General features: G+C 38.9%; 1 non-coding gene and 1 pseudogene across 1 annotated transcript; one reads left to right on the top strand and one right to left on the bottom strand.

The window, feature by feature from the left end:
* The first annotated feature begins 1,250 nt into the window (after window positions 1-1,250).
* Window positions 1,251-1,357, top strand: LOC112065671 (U6 spliceosomal RNA). The gene has a single exon (XR_002892163.1). It is a non-coding gene; the product is annotated as a U6 spliceosomal RNA (small nuclear RNA).
* Window positions 1,358-3,463: 2,106 nt separating this feature from the next.
* On the bottom strand, window positions 3,464-3,808 carry LOC102978672 (mitochondrial import inner membrane translocase subunit TIM14-like; annotated as a pseudogene).
* Window positions 3,809-8,423: the final 4,615 nt, after the last annotated feature.

The following is an 8,423-nucleotide window of genomic DNA, read 5'->3' as shown; positions in this document are numbered from 1 at the left end:
TCAAACCCTGGTCCGGGAAGATCCCACATGTCTGCCACGGAGCAACTAAGCCGGTGAGCCACAACTACTGAGCCTGCGCTCTAGAGCCCGTGAGCCACAACTACTGAACCCGGGAGCCACAACTACTGAAGCCCGTGCACCTAGAGCCCGTGCTCCACAACAAGAGAAGCCACTGCAATGAGAAGCCCGCTCACCGCAAGGAAGAGTAGCCCCCGCTCACTGCAACTAGAGAAAGCCCATGCACAGCAACAAAGACCCAACGCAGCCAAAAATAAATTAATTAATTAAATAAAATTAAATAAATAAATAAACTACATTGTCATTAGTGTATAGGAATGCCAGAGATTTCTGTGCATTAATTTTGTATCCTGCAACTTTACCAAAGTCATTGATTAGCTCTAGTAGTTTTCTGGTGGCATCTTTAGGATTCTCTATGTATAGTATCATGTCATCTGCAAACAGTGACAGTTTTACTTCTTCTTTTGCAATTTGTATTCCTTTTGTTTCTTTTTCTTCTCTGATTGCTGTGGCTAGGACTTCCTTGTACTGATTTTAGACAACTAGGAGGGAAGAGAAATTTGCTCTGCTTGTGACAGATGCTCTTATGCCTGAACCATGTCCGTGCACAGGGTAGGCTAGGATGGTTTGCTTAGGAGAATGGACAGTGTGTATATGCCATGACAGACACATGTCAGACTAATCCCTGAGGTACTTATTTCTGTGCTGTGTTTATAAAAGAAAAATTATTACTTTCCCTTACTTTGGTGCCCTCACATTTATGTTCCATTCTAGGTTCGTATGACAATGGAGTAACATCATAAGTATTTTAAAATTATGTACATTCAAATATACACAACAAGAGAGGGAGGAAAGGAGAGAAAGAGGAAAGGAGAGAAAGAGAGAAGGAGAGAGAATTCAAATTTTGAAGGTACAGCTCAGCCATTACCCTAAATTTGGATATATCCCAGGGTGAGCATGAGAAGGGAGATGTGAATCTGTTGTTTCCTTACAAAGCTATGTCTATGGAACAGTAGTTTATGAGCAATTTAAAGGAATTTTAGAGTAATTTGTCTGTGTTCAGTTTTTTTCCTTACATGTTGATTTGGGAACCAACCCCCCATTAGAGGCTATTCTACCAGAGAGCAATGAATGATTGTTACTATTGTGTTTTGTAAGAGTGTTTTCCAATTGTTTAATGCATTTGAATTCTCTTCACCCAACTAAATTTACTGTCTTTGAAAGAAAATGTAGTGCTCGCTTCGGCAGCACTTATACTAAAATTGGAACGATACAGAGAAGATTAGCATGGCCCCTGCGCAAGGATGACACGCAAATTCGTGAAGCGCTCCATATTTTTGTGAGAGGCCCGCGTACCGCAAAAAAAAAAAAAAAAAAAAGAAAGAAAAAGAAAATGTAAGGTCATCGCTATCACACAATGTTGCACTTAAACTTTTCTCCTCCGGGTCTGCAGCAGGTGTAGGTCAAGTCTGTGGGCTCCATATGTTGACTTCCCAGGTTCAAATTTTATCTCCGCCCCTTATCAGCTGAGTGACTTTGAGTAAGTTACTGAGTCTCAGTTTTTTTCTCATCTGTAAGGTGAAGATAATGCTACTACTGACCTCATAGGGTTATTGGAAGGATAAAATGAAATAATGCATGTAATGTGTTTTGCCCGGCACCTGGTGTTTAGTAGGCATTCAGTAAATCTTAGCTGTGATTGTAACAGGTCAGGGCTGCATGGCTGCATGGTAAGTCTGCAATTTGAGGAGTTGCCACTAAAAATAGTGACTTCTCACTATGGTGGTAAGATCCAGTCAGGCTTCCTTCTAACAGACATCTGGTCAGCATGTTATTCCCGTTAGTTATGATTTTTTTCCATAATAATACGTTTAGTAAGTTTACAGATCTGAACAATTACTAAGTTCTAAGGACCACAAAGAAAATGTGATACACTTAGAGCAAAATGGTATGAAATAGACTTAAGTAAAGTTTGGGTCCCTTTTTAGTTTCCACTAACAGTTATCAACTACTTTTTAGTTCCTTGTCCTATTTCCAGGTGTTAATGGAAGATAATCTTCCTCCTATTATTGACAAACTTGCTTTGCATGTTTAAAACACCAGCTTTGTCACTGGTGCCCAAAGGTCTTAGCAGCTTGGCGAAAAGACCATAAGAACAGTTTTCTCCTATTTTCAGTTTTCTCATTCTCTTGCCTTGTGGGTTCTCAGTCCTCATTCTAGGATTTCTTAGGGGGAAAAGAATCTCATCACCCTTCCAATTATTTTATTTCTCTTCTCTGGGCAAAAAACTTACAAGGAAAGTTAGGAAAAGAATTGTGACCATATTGTGCACATACCCTTTTCTAATCAGGAGTTTCCTTGGTAGTTGGCTTTGCAGCCTTTGGCTGAGAAATCCCCCAGCTCCTATTACTCCTTTCTAATCATTGCTTAATATCATTAAAATTGGTTTCTCTAGAGCAGAGGCTGACAAACTATGGCCCACGGGCTTGCTGCTTGTGCTTGAAAATAAAGCTTTATTGGAACACAGCCATGCCCATTTGTTTACCTATTGTGTGTGGCTGCTCTCCTGCTGCAACAGCAGAGTTGGGTAGTTGCCACAGAGACCATATGGTCCAAAAGCCTAAAACATTGACTGTCTGGCCCTTCTAGAGAAAGTTTACAGACCCACTGCTCAAGAGCATCTATAGCTTTCAGCTTTGTATTAGTTATCTATTGCTGAATAACAAATTACCCCAAAATTTAGCAGTTTAAGGCAAGACATATTGTTTCCCAGTTTCTGTGGGTCAAGAATTCAGGAGAGGTTTAAATGGGTGGTTCTGATTCAGGGTTTCTTATGAAGCTGCAGTCAAGACATCAGCCAGGACTCCAGCTATCTGAAGCCTTACCTGGAGCTGAAGCCTCCCTTTCCAAGATGGTTCCCTCACATGGCTGTTAGTAGAAGGCCTGGTTCCTTGCTAGCTGTTGGCAGGAGGTCTCAGTTCCTTGCCACATGGACCTCTCCACAGGGCTACTTGAGTGTCCTCACAACATAGCAATCAGCTTTTCTCCAGCAAGTGATCTGAGGGCAAGGAGAAGTCTGTAACATCTTTTATGATCTAGTGTCAGAAGTCACACACTCTTATTTGCACACTACTCTATTTTATTTTACTTTTGGGCCATGCTGTGCAGCATGCGGGATCCTAGTTCCCCGACCAGGGATCGAACCTGTGCCCCCTGCAGTAGAAGCGTGGAGTCTTAACCACTGGACCGCCAGGGAAGTCCCTGAACATTACTCTATTTATCAGAAGGAAGTTACTGAGTTCAGTCCACACTCACAGAAAGGAGAATTAAGCTTCATCTTTTATTTTTAATTATTTATTTTTTGCAGCTTTGAGGTATTTTATGATAAAAGCTGGTACTCATATACATCAATGAAAAAGAACTTAAAATTCATCATACATATACTTCATTTTCTAGCTTGAACTTCTAGTAAATCTTTAGCTTCATTGATTTTTGACTGTTATCTAAGGAGATCCTGCCTTGTCTGGGTGATTTAAATGCATAATAAGTCAATGAGCATCTCTTTCCTTTATTGGCTGTAGGGCTTACTCCTAGTATTAATGCTGCTTCCCATTTTGTCATTTTGGGTTCACACTCACCTCTGTAATAGCCACTGGTGAGGGCAGATTTTGATAGACTGTGAAACATGTTTTACTTGAGGCTCCATATGCTTCATGGCTTGCAAAACGTAACAGCCTGCACATCCTGCAGCAGCAGTGGTCAGTCCAACGACTACCAGTGTATTGGCCATAGTTCTGGCTCAGCTCCTCTGCCTCCAGGGAGAGCACAGTTGATTCCAGCCCAGAAGTCACAGGCACTGACTTCATTCCTCCAACAGAAAGCAACGCGGCTGCCACCAGCAAGCACAAACCGCCCAGACATGGGGGCCCCAGCACTTCAGCTTCATCTTTTAAAGGCAAGTGTATCAAAGAATTTGTGGACATATTTTAAAACCACCATCCTTAACTCCAAAGCTTTTTTTAAAAAATAAATTTATTTATTTGTTTTTGTTTTTGGCTGCGTTGGGTTTTCGTTGCTGCACGCGACCTTTCTCTAGTTGTGGCAAGCGAGGGCTACTCTTTGTTGTGGTGCACGGGCTTCTCATTGCGGTGGCTTTTCTTGTTGCGGAGCACAGGCTCTAGGCGCGCGGCCTTCAGTAGAGGCGGCATGTGGGCTCAGTAGTTGCGGCACGTGGGCTCTAGAGCGCAGGCTCGGTAGTTGTGGCGCACGGGCTTAGTTGCTCCATGGCATATGGGATCTTCCCGGACCAGGGATCGAACCCGTGTCCCCTGCATTGGCAGGAGGATTTTTAACCACTGCACCACCAGGGAAGTCCCCAAACCATTTTTAAAGTTTTGTTTTTTTGTTTTTTTTTAAAGGCCTACAAGAGGAGTTAAACTTTTTCCATAAAGGACCAGTTAGTAAATATTTTTGGCTTTGTGGGCCATATGATCTCTGTTGCAACTACTCAACTCTATATCAGAAAGTAGCCTAGACAATAGGTAAATGAATAGACATGGCTGTGTTCCAATTAAATTTTATTTACAAAAAATAGGCAAGGAGTTGGATTTGGCCCATGGGCTGTAGTTTGCCATCCTCTAGTCCAGAAGATTCTTCTTCAAGAACACAAACCAGGGACTTCCCTGATGGTCCAGTGGCTAAGACTCTGTGCTCCCAATGCAAGGGGCCCGGTTTCGATCTCTGGTCAGGGACTACATCCCACATGCCTCAACTAAGAGGTCTCATGCCACAACTAAAGATCTCACACACGGCAATGAAGATCCCGCTGCCTCAGATAAGACCCAGCACAGCCTAAATAAATAAATAAGTAAACATTTAAAAGAACACAACCAAAAAGTTGACTCACATAGAAGACATATAATTTAAAGCCAGGGATCTGTGCATCTTTGACCCATCTCAACCAAGTCATAAGCTCCTCCAGGATAAGAACCATGGCTTATAGTTCTTTTTATTCTCCTTCAGCACTTAATAAGGTTCTGAGCATGTAGTTGCTATTTAATTAATAATTGTTTATTATTTAATGGGTTCATAGTATTCTGTTGCATGACTATTCTATAATACTTAAGCAATTGTTTCTAGTCTTTGTTGGTACAAATAAGCTGCAATAAATACGGTTCTACATACATATTTATACACATGTATGAGTGTATTCTAGGAGAGATTCCTAGAAGTATAATTATTGAGTCAAATATCATGCATACTCTTGGGACTTCCCAGGCAGTCCAGTGGTTAAGACTCTGCGCTTCCACTGCAGGGGGCACAGCCAAAAAAAAAAAAAAAAAGATCATGTGTACTCTTAATCTGACAGAATTTCAAATTAATGTTAATGTGTAATTTATTTCATATAATAAATGTACACTATTTCAGGAAAAAATAAAGATATACAAGGTGCCTTGAACTTTATTTATAGACTTGTATTTCCTGTGTAATCTTCATAGAACACTGTAAGCCCTTTATATGCAAAGTAGTACAACTGAATGCTGATGACCAATGTATCTATTGTCAAGGTGGTGTATGTAGGTCACAGAGCAGGCAGAAATGAAATAAGTCTCTTGTTACCATGTTTTCAGAAACTTCTTGAGATGCCTCCTAGAACTTTTAGATTTCCCAGAACATAATACAGAAATCACCACTAGCACTGACCTTGCCGCATCAAAAACTCCTATCCTGAGAGTCCTTGTTAAAACACAATATGTTCAGGAGGTAGTATATCCCCTTACCTCACTATTATGTCAGTGTAATACTATGGAAAGTACCAAAGGATTGGCCTTGCATCAGTGGACCAAGAAAGGGTGACATTTAAAAAAGTAATTTTCGGGACTTCCCTGGTGGTTCAGTGGTTAAGAATCCGCCTTCTAATGCAGGGGACGTGGGTTCGATCCCTGGTCGGGGAACTAGGATTCCATATGCCATGGGGCTACTGAGCCCACATGCCACAACTAGAGAAGGCTGTGTGCCACAACAAAGATCCCCGTGTGCCACAACTAAGACCCGAAGCAGCCAAGTAAATAAATAAATGAATAAAAAGTTATTCTCAATTAAAAGAATTTGCTGGAGAGGGGAGGAAAGGACCAAATTGTATTGAGTACTTATTAAGTATCAGATTCTTTACTCATGTTTCTGGTTAAAGTAGATATTATTTATCTTTCTTTCACAGATGAGGAAACATGCTCAGAGGATTTATTGACTTTATTTACCTGTCAGTCAAGTTTGATTTGAATTGGGGTCTAACTCCTAAGCTGTTTCTACTATATTATGCTGCCTCCCAATATGCTCAGAATGTACTGATATTCTCATGCTAGAGACATACAAGACCTCAGAGCACTGATTTCCCTAGCCTGGCCTTATGACACTAATGAACTTAGGAAAATTTCAGCCTTTGCTCTGTCCAAGAACAAAGCAGGAGCTGTCCATCTGAAAGCAGACTTTTCAGCAGGTAAAGGGAAGCCAGCAGAAGAGATAGGGTAACCAGAAGTAATTACCTTGACCTAGAGTTGAGAGAAATGGAATGCTTTAATTTAGTCATATTGTCTGGTCTTTATGCTAATTAGAGGAAATAAAAAAGAAAGGGAAGGCAAATGGAAAGGAAAAGAGTGGTGGTTAGGGGAATACCTGAGAGAAATAAACTGTTTGCTATTTATGGTCCCAATGAGGCAAAATCAAAACTGAAACTTCTGTGCTCTGCCTCTTTATGATTTTACTTTAGGGGGAAAATCTATTTCACTGTATTTCAGTTTCTCTACCTAATAAATATTAGAAACAAACTTTGCTATTTTAGTAACTACTTCTGTCCCTGTGCTTGGAGATTGTTCCTGGATTGTATTTCTTCCAAATATATAATATATATGAACATATATATTATAATGAAAAAGTTAGAGTAAAATTTCACTCATTTGGACTCTAGTAATTCAGAATTTAAAAAATCAGTTGTGGGTTGTGCTGAAATTTATGCTATTGGGGGTATAGATTTTTAAAAAAAAGACAACGAAGTCATTGAAAAAAAAATGGTGATATTCAAGTCATTTAAGGGAATTAATAACCTGTAAATAATTTAACACTTATTTCATATGTATTGCTTCTGTCAGAATTCAGACCAAAAAAAAGTTGAATTTATTCAGTAAAGAAACTCTTGTTTACATGGCATTCAACAATTGAATTAATCCCTAAAGGGCTATTATACACCTTAGATCTGCATTTTGGGAACGCTGAAAGTAAGAGGTTAAAAAATAATTTTTGGAAGGAAGGGTTATGTTAAAGGAAGTAGAGAATTAGGGTCTAGAAACTATTATTGGAATCGACACGTAAGAGGTTTTTTGGTGACATCCAGAGGTTAGTTTTGGTAGTGTGGTGTGAATGGAAGCAAATTTTCAGGGATTTCAGGAATGACTAAGTAGTAAGGAACATTCATTCCAAATATTTGGCAGGGAAATGAAGGAGAAAAAGAACAGTAACAATGGGGGGTGGGAATAACTGCAAGTGAAGATTTTTGCAAAAAGTGGGAGACTTCTGCATGATGGGAGGCAGACAAAGATTATTCTAGAAAGAAATGGAAAGGAATGGGATTAAAACATTGGGTAGAAATGAGGAAATTAATAAATTAGACCTTACAAAATAGAAAAAAATTCTGGTCTTTGAAAGTCAGTCTAAGAAAATGAGAAGACAAGGCACACACTAGGAAGAAACATTTGCAAAACACATATCTGGTAAAGTATTGGTAACCTGAATATGTAAAAGACTCACTAAACTCAATAATAAGAAAACAATCAAAAAAAGAAAAAGAAAAAATGGGCAAAATATTTGAACAAACATTTTACAGAAGAAGATATACGGATGGCAAATAAATACATGAAAAGATGCTTGATACTATTGGTCATTAGGAAAACGCAAATTAAAATGACAATGAGGCATCACTACATACCTAGTAGAATGACTTAAAAATAAATAAATAAAAAAAAAACCAAAAACTGATAATATCAAATGCTGCTGAGGATGCGGAAAAACTGGAACTCTCATAATTGGTGGTGGGAATGCAAAATGGTACAGCCACATTGGAGAACAGTTTGGTAATTTCCTATAAAGTTAAACATGCATTTATTCTATGACCTAACAAACCCACTCCTAGGTATTTACTCAAGAGAAATGAAGACTTATACCTACGCAAAAACCTCTATGGGAATCTGAAAAAATATATATATATTATATATATATATATATATATATATATATATATAAAACGGAATCACTTTGCTGTACACCTGAAACTAACACAATATTGTAAATCAACTGTACTTCAATAAAAAATCAAAAATTTTAAAAAATCTCTATGGGGATATTTATAGCAGCTT

The sequence above is a fragment of the Physeter macrocephalus genome, chromosome 8 (assembly GCF_002837175.3).
Source record: "Physeter macrocephalus isolate SW-GA chromosome 8, ASM283717v5, whole genome shotgun sequence".
In the NCBI taxonomy this organism is placed as follows: Eukaryota; Metazoa; Chordata; class Mammalia; order Artiodactyla; family Physeteridae; genus Physeter; species Physeter macrocephalus.
This window is presented reverse-complemented; position numbering and strand designations above follow the sequence as displayed.